The following is a 16,091-nucleotide window of genomic DNA, read 5'->3' on the forward strand; positions in this document are numbered from 1 at the left end:
ATAAATAGAGTAAAATCATTAAAAAAAAGGTTGTGAAGTGCATAAGCAGTTACCTTGTGCTGGACAATTACAGTTTAAAAAAATACCACAAGCAGAGATTTTAGTGGTTTTGCACAAAGAAACCAAACAATTTTTTTTACTCAAAGCATTATTCATAGCTTCAACAATCAGTGTTAGAAGACAGCTTGGTGAGATATGTAAACAATTACTGCTCTGCCAAATGATGACTTCACAACATGTATTCATCCATGGTAGAGAAGCCATAAATAGAATAGTTCTGAGCTGAAATGTCTTACTTTCAATGGCAATGTCTGACAAGGATTGCCTTTGGCCATCTTATTCTGGGTTACAGTAATGTGAACCCGACGCAGTCAAATTCTTCATCAGAATTTAATGTTAAAGGCATTCGATTTGATTTCTTCAGCAATGCACAAGTTTTTTTTACATACTTGAATTATTATATATATATATATTTCATTTTCGTGTGAATATATAATAGACATATAATAACAATATATAATATCTTTTTAATGCTAGGAGCATTGTAAGAAAGGTGGATGAGCTTAGAGCATGGATTGATACCTGGAAATATGATATTGTAGCTATTAGTGAAACATGGTTGCAGGAAGGGTGTGATTGACAACTAAATATTCCTAGATTTCTTTGCTTCAGGTGTGATAGAATCAGAGGGACAAGAGGGGGAGGTGTTGCATTGCTTGTCAGAGAAAATATTACAGCAGTGCTCCGGCAGGATAGATTAGAGGGCTTGTCCAGGGAGACTATTTGGATGGAATTGAGGAATGAGAAAGGTGTAGTAACACTTATAGGGGTGTATTATAGACCACCTAATGGGGAGCGAGAATTGGAGGAGCAAATTTGCAAGGAGAAAGCAGATATTTGTAGTAAGCACAGAGTTGTGATTGTGGGAGATTTAAATTTTCCACACATAGACTGGGAAACCCATACTGTAAATGGGATGGATGGTTTGGAGTTTGTAAAATGTATGCAGGATAGTTTTTTTGCAGCAATAGATAGAGGTACCAACTAGAAAAGGGGCAGTGTTGGATCTTCTGTTAGGGAATGAAATAGGTCAAGTGACGGAGGTATGTGTTGGGGAGCACTTGGGGTCCAGTGATCACAATGCCATTAGTTTCAATATAATTATGGAGAAGGATAGGACTGGACCCAGGGTTGAGATTTTTGATTGGAGAAAGGCTAACTTTGAGGTGACGTGAAAGGATTTAGGAGTGGATTGGAACAATTTGTTTTATGGGAAGGATATAATAGAGAAATGGTGGTCATTTAAAGGTGAAATTTTGAGGATACAGAAACTTTATGTTCCTGTTAGGTTGAAAGGAAAGGTTAAAAGTTTGAGAGAGCCATGGTTTTCGAGGGGTGTTGGAAACTTGGTCAGGAGAAAGAGAGATGCCTACAATAAATTTAGGCAGCATGGAGTAAATGAGGAGCTCGAGGAATATAAAGAATGTAAGAAGAATCTTAAGAAAGAAATTAGAAACGCTAAAAGATACAAGGTTGTTTTGGCAAGTAAGGTGAAAATAAATCCAAAGGGTTTCTACAGTTATATTAATAACAAAAGAATAGTGAGGGATAAAATTGGTCCCTTAGGGAATCAGAGTGGACAGCTATGTGTGGAGCTGGAAGAGATGGGGGAGATTTTGAACAATTTCTTTTCTTTGGTATTCATTATGGAGAAGGATATTGAATTGTGTAAGGAAGACAAGTAGGGAAGTTATGGAAACTATGACGATTAAAGAGGAGGAAGTACTGGCGCTTTTAAGGAATATAAAAGTGGATAAATCTCCGGTTCCTGACAGGATATTCCCTGGGACCTTGAGGGAAGTTGGTGTAGAAATAGCAGGGGCTCTGACAGAAATATTTCAAATGTCATTAGAAATGGGGATGGTGCCGGAGGATTGGCGTATTGCTCATGTGGTTCCATTGTTTAAAAAGGGTTCTAAGACTAAGCCTAGCGATTATAGGCCTGTCGGTTTGACGTCAGTGGTGGGTAAATTAATGGGAAGTATTCTTAGAGATGGTATATATAATTATCTGGATAGACAGGGTCTGATTAGGAGCAGTCAACATGGATTTGTGCATGGAAAGTCATGTTTGACAAATCTTACTGAATTTTTTGAAGAGGTTACAAGGAAAGTTGACGAGGGTAAAGCAGTGGACATTTTCTATATGGACTTCAGTAAGGCCTTTGACGAGGTTCCGCATGAAAGGTTAGTTAGGAAGGTTCAGTCATTAGGTATTGATATTGAAGTAGTAAAATGAATTCAACAGTGGCTGAATGGGAGATGCCAGAGACCAGTGGTGGATAACTGTTTGTCAGGTTGGAGGCCAGTGACTAGTGGTGTGCCTCAGGGATCTGTACTGGGTCCAATGTTGTTTGTCATATACATTAATGATCTGGATGATGGGGTGGTAAATTGGATTAGTAAGTATGCAGATGATACTAAGATAGGTGGTGTTATGGATGATGATGTAGGTTTTCAAAGTTTGCAGAGAGTTAGGCCAGTTAGAAGAGTGGGCTGAGCGATGGCAGATGGAGTTTAATGCTGATAAGTGTGAGGTGCTGCATTTTGGTAGGAATAATCCAAATAGGACATATATGGTAAATGGTAGGACATTGAAGAATGCAGTAGAACAGAGTGATCTAGGAATAATGGTGCATAGCTCCCTGAAGGCGGAATCTCATGTGGATAGGGTGGTGAAGAAAGCTTTTGGTATGCTGGCCTTTATAAATCAGAGCATTCAATATAGGAGTTGGGATGTAATGTTAAAATTGTACAAGGCATTTAGTGAGGCCGAATTTGGAGTATTGTGTACAGTTCTGGTCACCGAATTATAGGAAAGATGTCAACAAAATAGAGAGAGTACAGAGAAAATTTACAAGAATGTTACCTGGGTTTCAGCACCCAAGTTACAGAGAAAGGTTGAACAAGTTAGGTCTTTATTCTTTGGAGCGTAGAAGGTTGAGGGGGGACTTGATAGGGGTATTTAAAATTATGAGGTGGATAGAGAGAGTTGACGTGGATAGACTTTTTCCATTGAGAGTAGGGGAGATTTAAACAAGAGGACATGAGTTGAGACTTAGGGGGCAAAAGTTTAAGGGTAACACGAGGGGGAATTTCTTTACTCAGAGAGTGGTAGCTGTGTGGAATGAGCTTCCAGTAGAAGTGGTAGAGGCAAGTTCGGTATTGTCATTTAAAGCAAAATTGGATAGGTATATGGACAGGAAAGGAATGGAGGGTTATGGGCTGAGTGCAGTTCAGTAGGATTAGGTGAGAGTAAGCGTTCAGCATGGACTGGAAGGGCCGAGATGGCCTGTTTCCATACTGTAATTGTTATATGGTTATAATAGTTTCTATGGATTAAGAATTTTTTGAAAGTATGCACTCTGTGGAAAAGGCTGCAGCCAAAATAGTTTTCCACAAATTAGTAAAGCAATTTTTTGGAATATTGTTTCGTAACTTTCATTTTCGGTATTTTCAGTTAGGTGCCAGGTATATTGCATAAAATTCACATTTTCCTTTAACTTTTATTTTGCATTTTGCATATTCATTAAAATAATGTAACTGAAAGTGCTAGGGTATCTTCAGGCTAAAATCCTTCAGAAGATTACCAAACTATAATGTCTTTAACCAGTTTCTAGCTATGAGTAAATCTGATTTTCAAAACAGCCTGTGATTTACAATTGTGAATTAGCATTATAATCTAAAAGAATGCTAATAATTATAGTCTGGAAATATTCATTTTGCCTCTGTTTGACCACAAAATATTTGCCAGTTGAAATTACAACATACAGCGTTAACATTCTCACCTTCATTAGCAATGGCATAATTGGCATTGAAGTGAACTTATTCATTTCTCCACCTGCAATTTTTTTACATATCTTTCCTTGGGTCTTTAGAAATGTGTTAGTTGTGATTCAATGTGTTTGCAATTAGAAGCTAAACTGATCTGCAAGTAGGATAATATTTTAATTTGTAGTGTGCCACCACATTTCAAAGTTGAGGAACAAGTCTGTTATGTAGTTGAAAGAGATAGATGACCTTCGTCAAGTTAACCATCACTCCCAAAGGTTTGCTTGCTTGAGAAAATAATGAAATTACGATAGTTTTTATTCCCAAAGGCTTGTAGAATGCCAATCTAGAGGGCAGCCATGAACATGAAAGTGGTGGTGCAGGAGAAAGGTAATTGATGTGGATGTGCTGGTTGCCCACAGATGCTGGTTAAGTCGTCGTATTTTAAAGAGATGCCTGTGATAGTGGAAGAGGTCCACAGATTGAAAACACACTATAATCCCAACTGATTTTAGTCAAAAGACCTGTATGAGTATTGAATAACAAAATTGGAAAACCAACCCAGGGAGTTTTAAAAGTAGGTAATATTAGGGAAACAGATTGCGATTCTAATAGTTCTTGTATCGGGTCAGAGAAGTTCAATCTCATTTCTTGCCCTCCCCAAAGTCAATTTGGCTGCCATGTCTTTTTAAATTTAATATTCACTTTTAGCATGATTAAAATTCCAAATTTGAAGTTGTTCTTGGCAGAAGATCAAGTGCTGATCAAATCATGATTAGGTGACGTAATGCTTACCTTATGTTGTTAAACATGTATAATTTTCTGAGTTCAGTGTCTCAGTTCAAAAATGACATGTTTTTTTAAACTAAAATCTAGTTTAAAACAAAACTTAACTGACCAGTTTGGTTGTTTTTGTAGTGGTTTTAATTTGATTCTTTTAGATATAAATATTTCTAAATGGTGCAGTGTGAAGAGAACTTTAAAATCACTTGATAACAGATCGTCAGCCAAAATTTAATTATATATTTAAAACTACGTGCCCAACACCAAAATCTTATCCAAATGCTGTTAGTGTTCATAGCTATTAATATATTTTCAGTCTTGATTAGTTTCATAATTCAACCTCTTAGAGAGTGATACAGCATTGACCTGTAACAATTACTTTTCAAGCTGCATTGAAAAGGTGGCTGAGCTAATTGTTTGCATTTGTTTAATTTGCAGCAACATTTGAATACATTAACTAGTGCACCATTCCGGAATTTCCAGAACACCCTCTTGTTTATATTCTGTCTCAAATAACCATGGCATGAACTGGTATAATCTCTTCAATTAGAGCACAAAATTTCATAGGTCATTGGAGGCTTGGGTTTAAACATCTGGTTTAGTTCTCTACCAAAATAACTACTGGACTTTTTGTACCAGTAACATATTTGTACCACCAACACAGAAACAAAAAGAAACATAAAACATCAAGAATGTTAATATAATGTTCAGCTATCAAAATCCATCTTCATAATTTGCTAACACTTCCAGTGCAGCATGCATTCATAATTTGAACATTTTGAACTTCAATTTTTTGAAGATTATCCAGGTTTTAGTCCCTGTAAATAAATATCTTACAAAGCATCTACTTTAAATAATTTTTACTTGACTTAATGTATTTGGTTATATCTCCCTATCATAATTAGTTGTAACTTTGAGTTTGTTTAATCTTTTCAATTTTAGATTTTGTTAAAGTTGATATATTCTGACAACGAACTTCTATTCCTCTAATATTTCCTCATAATAAAATTCTCCATACTTCAGTTTTCTTTCCCACTCATTCATTATTTGGAAAAGTGTTCTTGATTGTTTTTGAGTATTGTGATTTGAGATTTTCAAGCATCAATATGATTGCATAAACTTACTTCAAGCTGCTAATCTGCTTGTTTTCATAATTGCATGGCTACTTTTTCCATATATTGTCACTTCTTTGTGAACGCTTGCCTTCAATTTCTTGTATGTTTAATGGTACAACGTCATTATTAAATAGTTCTTTTCAAAAAACGTGAAAAAGCCTGAGGTAACGAATATACTGCTGAGAAATGTTACAGTTCTGTTTTATAGAGAATAAATACAAGTCTTCTGTGTCAACCATGTTATATGTGAAATAAATCAAATCTCATAGCACCACGAGATGATTGAATGGTGGATCAGATTTGATGAGCTGAATGGCCTAATTCTCATCTTATGCCTATTGTCTTATGCATAAAATGTAATCTATTTTGCTAAACAGTTAGATAAATTCCATAAGACCATAACATATAGGGACAGAATTAGGCCATTTGGCCCATTGAGTCTGCTCTGCCATCTCATCATAGCTGATCCAGTTTTCCTCTCAGCCCAATCTCCTGCCTTCTCCCTGCATTCCTTCATGCCCAAACCAAGCAAGAATCTATCAACCTCTGCCTTGGTGTCCCTAGCTGCCTGTGCAAAAAATTCCACAGATTCACCACTCTTTGGCTAAAGCAAGCCTTCTCATATCTAAAAGAATGCCCTTCTATTCTGAGGCCATGACCTCTAGTCTTGGACTTCCCCACCATAGGAAACATCACCACATCCAGTCTATCAAGGCCTTTCACCATTTGATAGGTTTCAATGAGGTCACCTCTTTTTCTTCTGAATTCTAGTGAATACAGGCCCTGAGCCATCAAACGCTATTCATATGACAAGCTATTTGATCCTATAATCATTTTTGTGAACCTCCTTTGAGTCCTGTCCAGTTTCAGCACATCCTTTTTAAGATAAAAGGCCCAAACTTGCTCACAGTACTCTTAAGTGATGCCTCACTAGTGCTTTATAAATTTTCAACATTATATTTTTGCTTTTATATTCCAATCCTCTTGAAATGAATGCCAGCATTGAATTTGCCTTCCTCACTACTGACTCAACCTGAGAATTAACCTTTAGGGAATCTTGCACAAGAATTCCCAAGTCTCTTTGAATCTCAGTTTTGTTTTTGCATTTTCTTTCCATTTAGAAAATAGTTAACCTTTTAATTTCTTCTACCAAAGTGCATGGTCACACAGTTCCCAACTCTGTATTTCATCTGCCATTTCTTTGCCTATTCTCCAAATCTGTCGCACTACCTACCCTTCCACCTATTTTCATATCATCTGCAAACTTTTCAACAAAGCCATCAGTTCCATCATCTAAATCATTGACATATATAACATGAGAATCAGTCCCAACACAGACCCCTGTGGAACACCACTAGTCACCAGCAGCCAGCCACAAAAGGCTAACTTTATTCCCACCTTTTGCTCCCTACCAATCAGCCATAGCTTTATCCATGCTAGAATCTTCCCTGTAATACCATGGGCTTGTAGCTTGTTGATCAGCATCTTGTCAAAGGCCTTCTGAAAATCCAAGTACACATCAACCAATTTTCCTTTGTCAATCCTGCTTGTTATTTCTTCAATGAATTCCACAGAGTTGTCAGGCAGGATTTTCCCTTGAGGAAACCATGCTGACTATGGCCTATTGTATCACATGTCTCCTAATACCCTGAGACCTCCTCCTTAATAAACAATTCCTAAAGTGCCCCAACCACTGAGGTCAGATGAACTGGCCTATAGTTTCCTTTCTTCTGCCTCTCCCTTCTTGAAGAGTGGAGTGACATTTGCAATTTTCCTGTCTTCAGAAACAATTTCAAGATCTAGTGATTCTTGAAAGATCATTACTAATGCCTTCACAGTTTCCTCAGCCACATCTTTCAGAACTCTGTATACACCATCTGGTCCAGGTAACTTTATCTACCTTCAGAACTTTTAGTTTCCATAAGAACCTTCTCTCTAGTTATGGTAACTTCACACACTTCATGACCCCTGACACCTGGAATTTCCATCATACTGCTACTTTCTTCTACATTGAAGACTGATGCAAAATACTTATTCAGTTCATCCACCATGCAACTCTCCAGCATTGTTTCCAGCGGTCCAGTATTCACTCTTGCCTCTCTTTTACATCTGAAGAAAGTTTTGATATCCTCCTTAATTTTATTGGCTAGCTTACTTTCATATTCCATCTTTACCTTTATTTTTTGCTGTATTATATGCCCTCTCTTTGGCTTTGACTTCTCTTGTTAGCCATGGTTGTGTCTTTTTTAGAAAACTCTTTGGGTTTTATATATATATATCCTTTGCCTTCCAAATTGCTTCCAGAAATTCCAGCCATTGCTGCTCTACCAGTGATTTTTCCAATCAATTCTGGCCAACACCTCTCTCATGCCTCAGTAATTCCTTTTGCTCGACTGTAATGGGCTAATACATCTGACTTTAGCTTCTCCTACTCAAATTTCAGAGTGAATTCAATCATATTATGATCACTTGTCCCTGAGGGTTCTTTTAACTTAAGGTCTCTTATCAATTCTGGTTTGTTGCACAACACTAGTCCAGAATAGCTATCCTCTGATGGCTCAACCATGAGCTGCTCTAAGAAGAGATTTCATAGGCACTCTAGAAATTCCTCCTCATGTAATACAGCACCAACCTGGTTTTCACAATCTATCTGCATATTGAAGTCCCCTGTGACTATTGTAAGATTGCCCTTTTGGAATGCATTTACTATCTCATGTTGTGATTTGTAGACCACATTCTTATTACTGTTTGGAGGTCTGTGTACAACTCCTATCAGGGTCTTTTTACCCTTGCAGTTCCTTAGCTCTATCCACAACGATTCAACACTTTCTGAACCTATGTCATCTCTTTCTAATGATTTGATTTTTTTTTACCAGCAGAGCAATGCTACCCACTCTACCTTCATGCCTAACCTTTCAATACAATGTAAGCCATTGGACATTAAGCTCCCAGTTATAATCTTTCACCCATGGTTCAGTGATGCCTACAACATCATACCTGCCAATCTGCAAGTGTTGCTGCACGTTCATCTACTTTATTCCATATACTGCGCAAATTCAGATATAACTTCAATCCTATATTCTCCCTTTTTGATTTTGTCCACCTTTTACATTGCAACTCATCCTGTTGACTGCAATTTTGCCCAATCACCACCTCTCCACACTACACATTCCAAAACACTTTGCATTGTTTGCTGAAAATGGTGATGGCTGAGTTAAAATAGTTACCCTAATACCTTAGATTAGAGGAAACATTTTCATTTGGCCTCAGGCATTGGAAAAACACCAGTGATTTTATTTCTATCCTCTTTCTCTATTACATGAGTCATCTGAAACCATTAAAGTTGGAAGCCGAAGGACTGACTCACTTTCACGTTTTCAGATCAGTTTCAGCCAGTGAAGTTCTAAGTAAATTTATTGTCAAAGTACCTATATGTACACCATATACAACCTTTTGATTCATTTTGTTGGGGGCATTTTTCAGTAAATCCAAGAACCATAGCAGAATTAATGAAAGAGTGCATCCAACAGGGTAGCCAAACAGCCAATGTGCAAAAACAACAAACTGTTCAAACACCAAGGAAAAAAAATAATAAAAATAAACAATCAAGAAATATAGAGAACAAGAGATGAATAGTTCTTGAATATGAGTCCATAAGTTGTGGGAACAGTTCAGCAATAGCATAAGTGATGTTGAGTGAAGCTACACCCAGTAGTTCAAGAGCTTGATAGTTGAGGGTATCCTCAATCTGGTGTTAGGAATCCTGATGCTAGTGTCGCACCTTCCTGATAGCAGCAATGAGAAGAGAGCATGACCTGGGTGGTGGGAGGTCCCCAATGATGGATGCTGGTTTCCTGTGACAACGCTCTGTGTAGATGTGCTCAACTGTGAGGAGGGCTTTATCCCGATGGTCTGGGTCATATCCACTACTTCTTGTAGGACTTTCTGTTCAAGGGCTTTGTTGTTTCCATACCAAGCTGTGATGCAACCAGTCAATATACTTTCCACTACACATCTATAAAAGTTTGTCAGAATTTTAGATGTCATGCCAAATATTTGCAAACCTCTAAGGAAGCAGAGGCACTGCTGTACTCTTTTTGTAATTACACTTGTGTGCTGGGCCCAGGACAGGTCCTCCAAAATTATAACACCGGGGAATCTTAAGTGCTGAGCCTCTGATCCCCTGATGAGGAATGGTTCATGGACCTCCAGTTTCCTCCTCATGAAGTCAGTAATCACTGGAGGAAATGGATAATTTAGCATGTGATTAACAAAAAAAAATTAGTCATGAACAAATAGTAGGATGATGGATTGAGAAACTGATAAGAGTAACAATAATTTATTGTTTTAGCTGCTGGTGCAAAACAGACCATGCGCTTTGAAAGGCCAATGTCTTTTTAAAAAAAATTAATTTACAGTTTAATGCTCAATCCTGTAAAACTTCCATTAAGCAGTTAATAATGTTCTTCCCAATTAAAAAGGTTAAAAGTTTGTAAATTTTCATTAAAACACCAGATTATCGCATACAGTATAAAGCTAATTATCTACCATATGATGTAATAGACTTTATATTTGCAAGGTTTTTTTTATTTATAGGTTGAATTATATGAGCAGTCAAGACAGTATATAAAATAATATTTTACTTTTGCACTGGATTTGCTCTTCTAGAATTGGTTGTTCATCTTTTTTTTTCCAAACTACTCATCTGCTCCATTTGAGTTTATTATTGATGGTTGTTCTAACATTGCTATTACTTACTTTGGGTACACTTAAAACTTAGCCCCTGTGGATTAAGAAGAAGTCACTTTTAGACAAATGTACAAGCCTGTGCTTTTACTTAGCTGGTGTCTAAATGGCCCCTGGTGAGTGGCCCCAACATGCAATTTTGACAGGCGAATATATAGCTGTTCACTAAATTTTGACAGTTATGAGACTGACTTTGATGTATTTACCTCAGAGCATGGGGCTTAAAACAAGAAGAGACTAGGACCAAAGCACAGAAGAATTTACACTACATCTTGCTCTCAGGCAATTTGTTGTTAGGTGAATAAAGAGATTTTATTAAATCCACTGGCAACTGAAGGTATGTGATTTACACCTGGCACTGGCTGTGGTTGCATAGCTATAAGCAATGATTATGCAAATGGCATTGCAGAGAATGCAATTATTTTAATACTATCTGACAAGGGCCTAGCTCAAATATCCAGTTAGTAATTTGAGGATGCAAGTGGCACATTGAATGAAAGTTTACTTTATTATTTCTAGTCTCAGTGGATTACAGTATAGATTGTAAATGTACACTCATTATTCTTTTAGATATGTTTTAATTCCTTAAACTTCACACTGTGATGGTTAACTTCATTTTTGCACTCTCTTTTGAATTTACTCTGAAGTTACAATGATTATTTGCTTTCAGCTTGGTTTAATTTCCTGGAATGTTTTTTTTGCTCTGAGTATTTTTCTGTGAAAAGTAGAAATATATATTGCTCCAAAGCTGATCCAGGTTTCAAATTTTGAAAAAAAGAGCAAATTTTATATTTAATCATTTAACCTATTAAAATCAGTCTCATGACAAAGAATATATAGCTGTTGACTAATTCCTGACAGGAATGAGCCTGACTTTGATGTATGTTCACAATAAAATTCCTAACATAACTTTACCATAGGGTGATTTTAAAATGTCTTTGATTTTGCACTTTTATTTGCATATTTTAGAAGAAACTGGAAAAGTTCTATGCCATTTCAATCCAACCACACGCTCTTAGAGCAGGGGTTTCCAACCTGGGGTCCACAGACTCCTCTGTAATGATAAGGATCCATGGCATAAAAAAGGTTGGGAACCCCTGCTCTTGGAGATTATCAAACAAGGCACCATTTCTGAATACCACTTTGTTTTGCAAAATCGCTGGGAAAGTGAACTAATCTCTTGTGCACATCCTGCCCTTGTTTTTTTTTATTTTAAATTTATTAACAAAAGAAATATGCCCCAGAGGAGTTAAGTTGTCAGAATTTAGAAAGTTACATCACAAAACTGAAATTAGTTTATTAGATGTTGTATGACTAGTTACAGTTGTGATGACTGAAACTGCTTGAGAGAAGTGGTTAATGTAGAGTAAAAGTTTTATTTATGATTAGAATGACCATGAATACTCCTCATGTTCAGGTTAGTGTGACCACAAAAATTTCAGACTCTCTAATAATATCTGAAAGATATATTAGTTAGGTCAGTTTGACCTTAATGCTGTCTCATGATGATCTTCTAGCCATCTTGAATCTTTAAAATCTGGTATCTATTATTTGCTTTTTATTGAAACTCTCTTTATACTTCCTGCCTCAGTATTGAGATTGGGCCATTAACTTCTTGCCTGCCACCTGCTCAAAGAGTAGCCATTAGAACATACACTTCCTTCATATCAGGCCAGTGCTGGTGAGCTCAGAAACAGGAGATTGCCAACCATTGGAATAATGTACACTTCTAACTTACTATTCTGCCTACAGGTTAAAGTGGACATCTTTTCACTATCACTCTATATTTAAACAAAAAAAACTTACTGTTCTAAATTCACCTTGGATGTCATAACACCAAATGGGTGACTGGAAATTGGCAGCCTATTTTTCACAGGTTTGCTGCTGCACATTTTGCATTATGACCTGAAGCAAATTTAAGCCTTTTGTTTCTTCATTGATATTAGTAATAGAAAACTTATTCACAGACCAAAAGTTGGAGGAATTCAGCAGGTCAGGCAGTATCATGATGAAGGGTTTTGACCTGAAAGGTCGCCTCTTTATTCTTTTCCATAGATGCTGCCTCATCTGAGTTCCTCCAGCATTTTGAACATGTTACTCTGGATTTCAAGCAAAAAATGATGTGAGGCATGAAGAAAATAATAGCTGATTTAGCATATTTACTGAGTACTACTTGTAGTTACTGGGATTCCTGAGTTCTGCATGGCAATCTTGGTTTGAAGGCCCTGAAGAAAGCTCCAAATAAAATGTTTAAATTAAAATCAGAGCAAATGAAAAAATAAATACTAATGCTTGTTCTTGTAAACTTCTATATGTAAGAGAGACTTTTGGTGTAGTTTTGACTTGAACGCTACGATCAATTTGGCTGCTCCTTTTACATCCCCATTTCCTCCCCCCATCCCCACCACCTTGTGGGTTTTGCTTTCTGTTGACTTGACTGGAAGTATGAATACTACATGCTATACCTGTAGGTACAGCAAAAGAATCAGTAGAGAAATTCCCCACTACAAATTTTGTATCCCTTTAGCAACTAATTTTTAAGCAGAATTGAGAGACTTATCTGGGTGGTGTGCCATTCTGAAATCTTGGTACAGGTTGCACAGAAACCTCAAAAATGAGAAAAAATATATAGAAAATATTAGATTGTAAAACTGACAACTAATTTACAACCCAGTTGTTAGTATAGAATGAAATGCAAAGTGATATCTTACAATATTTTAAATGAATCACCATCTTGACTTTAGTCATTTCCTTTTGTTAACATCTATCTTAAAATGAAGCAATTTAATTTTTAAAGTATCTAGATTTTGAGGCATTTATAATTTTTATTCTATTGCTCCACATTTCTAGAATATTATTAACATGACAGTTTTGATAATGCTTCAACCTACTTGACATTTTATCTCTTGTGATTGCTTATAAACACCTGATCCTGTTGTTTAAATGAGCGCTTTAAATAAAGATCTAATATAACAGATTCTTAGGACATGTTGTTCTGTAAAATTAATCACCTTTTTGTGTGCAAGTGATGGAATATTTGATGGTTTATTTTTTCACAACTTACATTAATGTTGGACAAAATATTTGGAGTTGTTAGTTGTTATAAATGTAGTGTAATTTATAGAACTTTACACCAGGGAAAAGACTATTTGTTCTGCAGATTTACATTGGTCTACAAAGAGAAATTCAGTTAGTTATAATTCCCAGCTTCTTCCCTACAGTGATGCAAGTTTTTTTTTTCTTCTGTTGCTACAGCTCATCATGCAATGTATCACTAAACTTGACCTGCTGAGTTATCAAAAATAGAAGCAAGGGAAGCACCTTGCAAATGCTTAGGTGGCAGATAATTTTATCTAGTGCCATTTACCCACAACCCTTTCCCATGATTCCTTTAACATCCAAGAATCTATTACCTGCTGTTTTGAATGTAGTTGAAGAATAAGCATTCCTGTCTCTCTTGGGTAGAGATTCTAAAGATGGGAGCATCTAAGACCAGAGGACACAGCCTCAGAATAGGGTGCATCCAATTAGAATGGAGAGGAGGAGTAATTTCTTTAGCCAGAAATTGGTGAATCTGAGAAATTCATTGCCACAATTGGCTGTGTGGAGGCCAAGTCATTGGGAATATTTAAGGCAATTGTTGATAGATTCTTGAAGTCAGGGCATAAAGGGATACAGGGAGAAGGCAGGAAATTGGGCCTGAGAGGGAAATGGATCAGCCATGATGAAATGATGGAGCAGACACAAAGGGCCAAATGGCCTATTTCTACTCATTTATCTTATGGTTTTATTGACTAATCCTTGGCATTTTCGTTTTGGATCTGATCCCTCTTGTCACCCTTTAACATACTGGGGTCAACTTCAGGTTATTTGTTCAATTTACATGATCTATAATTTCAAAGTTCCCAATTTGATCTTCTCTTGGTCTTTTTATCTGGTGCCAAATTAATATTTTGTATATCTTTAGTTGATTTTTTTTGTAATTTATAAAACCAAGGACCCTAGATACTTCATTAATTGCTTCATTAGCTTCTTGAGGTTCTTGTGCCCAGTCACCCCTTTATCTTTTTTAATAAAATCTCATGCATACAAAGAGCTTCGAGATAAATGTGCATGTATTTTAAAATTATGCGTTACTCAGCTTGACATTTAGTACATCCTATAAATTGAGTAGCAATTTTGGCATGCAGTTCATGATGAAAAATATTGGAAGTTTCCAGGGTTTAGATTCAAAATGTGAAATTATGGATTCTTAGTTATGCCAAATCTTTGCAAATTGCCTACATAAGATTATCAACTTGTGTTATGAATGCTGAATTGTTTCAGGAAAAAATGTTATGATTCCTTGCATCTTTGGGAGTCAAGGATATGATGTATAAAGTTTTGAATTACATTTGGAGAAGATAAGCAAAAGTGACATGCTGGCAGGAATTTTAATATTTGGCTGTGGCTTCATGAGTTTAATTAGTGGCGGACCCAGTGCCAGCCGGCTGCCTGGTTTATTCTTTGCTCCTCCCCCCACAGTCAATCTCAATCTCACCTCAACACATCAGTGAACAAGCACAATGAAATTAGTTTACCCTCAGGTTTTTTCTGAAGACTGATGGCTTTAGTCAGTTGCAGACATGTTTAATTGTAAAAGGTGGAATGGTGAATGCAGTATCCCTATATATATCTTTAGGAAAACAGCCTATTGTTTTGCAAATGAAATACTTTCTCAGAGATACTTTTAGAACTCTAGCACCAGGAGTTATTGTAGGCAATTCAATTTTTAATCTGTATAAAGACTTTCTTTTACAATTTGAATTATCATTTTTTGAATTGGCCTTTGGAACTTAATGTAAAGTTTTCAGATGAACAACTAAAACAATACACTGGTTTCAAAATTAATACATTTCATTTGTGTTGTAATGACATTACTACACAAGTATAAGGAACAGAGGCATGCAAAGGTCATTCAGCTGCTTGTGCCTGGTCGATCTTTCATATCACTACTAATCTTTTACCTCAGCATTACCAACCCTGTATCTCCCTATTTCCTTAGTACACAAAAATTTGTTGTGAGTATTCTCAACAACAAAGCCTCCAGAGTTCTCTTGGGTAGAGAATTCCAAAGGTTTGCTACACATTGGGTGAAAAAATTTCTTCTCATCACTGTCCCAGATGACCAACCTTATTTTGAGACTGTGACCCCGTAAGAATTCTGTATGTTTTGATAAGTTTACTTCCCATTAAAATCTCTGTTGAACTCTTGTGGGTACAGATGTAATCTGCTTAAAGTCTCTTCATGGGACAGAACCTGTCCCAGGATGTTGCTGTCCTTCTGTGCACAATATTCCAGAAGTAGTTCTTTACTATTACAGTGAGATGTACTTTTACTTATTCAGTTATTGCGATACAGCGCGGAATCAGCCTTTCGACCTGCACCACCAGGCATTCCCCCAATTTAATCCTAGCCTAATCACAAGACAATTTACAATGACCAATTAACCTACCAACCGGTACAGTAGAGTTGTGCTTACCACTAAACTTGAAAATACTCTCGATTCTTCATGCAACTAAGGCCAACTTACCATTTGTCTTCTTAATGCCTCTGTTCACCTGTGTATTAATTTTC

At 36.5% G+C, this 16,091-nt stretch overlaps 1 protein-coding gene across 9 annotated transcripts in view; it reads left to right on the top strand.

Moving 5' to 3' along the window:
- The window catches only part of LOC132379635 (fibroblast growth factor receptor 2-like), a 157,468-nt gene that overhangs the window by 101,854 nt on the left and 39,523 nt on the right, over positions 1–16,091 (top strand). The window lies entirely within an intron of this gene.

This window comes from Hypanus sabinus, chromosome 22, assembly GCF_030144855.1.
Source record: "Hypanus sabinus isolate sHypSab1 chromosome 22, sHypSab1.hap1, whole genome shotgun sequence".
Taxonomy (NCBI): Eukaryota; Metazoa; Chordata; class Chondrichthyes; order Myliobatiformes; family Dasyatidae; genus Hypanus; species Hypanus sabinus.